The following is a 2,842-nucleotide window of genomic DNA, read 5'->3' on the forward strand; positions in this document are numbered from 1 at the left end:
CAAACTATTCAACAACACCCATTATGTAATTGATGTATGCTTTATTCTTAAACTCTCCACTCTTTGGACTTTGTGCTTAATAGAGTTGATAAAGGGTCGAATCCTGCTCTATGTTATTTATAACTATTTGTAGTTAAACAGCTGAAAACCCAGTGTAAAAAGGATGAGACGAAATCAAAGTCAGACACAGGCCGGTTCTCAAATTAAAAGGTTGACATTGTATTAAGAGAAAGAATCAATCCACGAGGCACCGTACAGCAAAAATATCTCTCTGATATTACAAATACAGGCAATAGTATTTATACACAAATTGGAGTCCGGACATCAGATATAAGGTGGATCCTAACGATTGGTTAAGACCCTTAGACGTCAGATCATATCTGATGAGCTGTCAGGCATCAGGGTGTCATCATAATAAGTTGTTGTTCATCTTATAGTGTCCTTGTGTACAACTTTTGGTTCCATAAACAAGTTATTCCTTCGATATCATAGGACATGTGGCAGGTTTATCTGTGACAGGGTGACAGCTGACAGAGTAAATTAGTCAGTTAATATCCCGGTCATACAGAGATATAGGTCATCGTACAGAGATACAGGTCATTAGGACATTAAATCACAAAGCGTTGACCAAGACATGTTTTTACTGATTGGAAACATATGGAGCCGGCACCAGATAGCAAATATGGAGTCAGCTACATGGCCTTGGTAGAGAAAGTATAGTAGAGTTACAAAAGGCATGTTTACAAGACTGAAGTACAGGCCCAAAAAGACATCACTATATTAATTTGACTGGTTAGATCGATATTTCTAGATCATATCAATCTGGTCCACAAAACATATAGTTTTAACTCCATCAGTGCTTTTTGACCTGGAAGAGAGGTCCAATCACATGTACAGATGGAGGTGTGCTGCGAAGATGGCGTTGATCCCCAGACCGTATTGAAGGAAATGCCTTGTGATCGGGGTAGAATAATACTGCGCTCAATATCAATTTTCTCTGTCAACATTTGCCTTAGGGAAATTTATCCCAAACAATGGCAATGGACTCAAATAACCAGGGGCTCTTTGTTTGAGTGGTGGCGCAATCTGATCTAGCTGCTGCTTCACTTCTAGGAAGACAAGGAAAGGCTAATGGAACGTGCTCGTTCCCGCCCCGTTCTACCTCCCCCTGTAACCTCACACTCTGCATCTCTCTCTTTCGCTCTTTCTGTTTCTCCCATACAGTCTCTCTCTCTCTCTGTCTCTCTCTCTCTCTCTCTCTCTCTCTCTCTCTCTCTCTCTCTCTCTCTCTCTCTCTCTCTCTCTCTCTCTCTCTCTCTCTCTCTCTCAATCTCTGCTGCTCTTTGTTTCTCTTTTCCTGTCTTTCTCTCTCTCACTCAGCCCCCACTCCCTTCCCCCTCGTCTCCATTGTAGCCCACATGGCATCAGATTCTCTTACGGTGAAATCCATACAATCTTCCATCGTACACGGATCATCATTGAAATAAATGAACAATAATTGCCTGGGTTGTTGGTGGTTGCCACCTCAGAAACCTGCGCTTGCTGCTACATGTTTGATCTGTCCTCCAGTCTCCACTGTCCTCTCTGTCCCTTTCTGTCCCTCTCTCTCTTGCCTCCCCGCCTGCCCGCCCACTTTCCCGACCCTTCTCCCTTACTGTCAATTATGCTTTATTGGTATGACTGACTGACAAATATAACATTGTTCCAACAATAGCGTCAGGGATGCTCTCCAGTGCAGCCTCTCTCTGTCATTCTATGTCAGGGGTTCCCAAACCTTTCAGCTTAAGTTAAGACCCAAAATATGAATCTAATGTGAATGAACAACTTAAGCCCTATCCTACTATAAATGCGAGATGCGAGTGACTCGCCTAGGCCTGTCACAATTATTACATGATCTTCTAATCGCAATTATTTGAGATGATCGCAATTATTTTGCATAATTGTCATAATCGTTTCCATGTTGAAACATTTTCATTCATTTTCAAATATAAAAAAGCAGAAATATGTAATACTAGAGGGTCGGGCCACGACGCAGCCCTCACACCTATGCTATCACACCTATGCTATGCGGCCCGAACACCTACGTCGCACCGCCAATCCAACTGATATCATATGCCCATACTGTATATGGAGATCTCTGTATCTGTCAGTCCTTGTCCCCTTTATGCCCATATATGGAGATCTCTGTATCTGTCAGTCCGTGTCCCTTTTATGCCCATATATGGAGATCTCTGTATCTCTCAGTCCTTGTCCCTTTTATGCCACATATGTAGCCTGGTTCCAGACCATAGACCACGCCCACTCTCTGAGTGGACGGCCTCTTGGTCTGGTGTCATAAATTAGGAACCTAGGACTTCTCCGGTACAAAATGTATTGTCCAATGAGAGTCGGAGGTGGGCGTGGGGATCCCTTAGGATTGGTTTAGGGAAATTCTAATCCCCTCCCCCTTGTAATCTCCTACACTGGAGCCAAAGTCAGACTGAAGCTCCACGCAGCTTCAGTCTGATAATAGAGTACAGAAGTCCTGACGTCACTCGTTCTGGTTCGTAAAGTAATTTCTCTATTGAGAATAACATTGGGTCATCTTAGAATCATCTCATAAGAAGTGTGGTCCAAAAATAAACAAACTGTCTCTGCGATATTGTCAGGGAGGAGGTTCTGTATCGTTTATGATAGTCAGTCACTTATATTTGATACAGTCTGTTTCTGGCGAAAAATTTACTAATTCGGCGGAAGTAACATTATCGTTTTCTCACCGCCAGTTGATGCTTCATATCCATAAGAGTCAAACCGCCGGGGTCATTTGTTTATTTTTGGAACACAGTTCTTATTTGACGCGATA

The sequence above is a fragment of the Gymnoscopelus braueri genome (genome assembly GCF_963280865.1).
Source record: "Gymnoscopelus braueri genome assembly, chromosome: 19".
NCBI lineage: Eukaryota > Metazoa > Chordata > Actinopteri > Myctophiformes > Myctophidae > Gymnoscopelus > Gymnoscopelus braueri.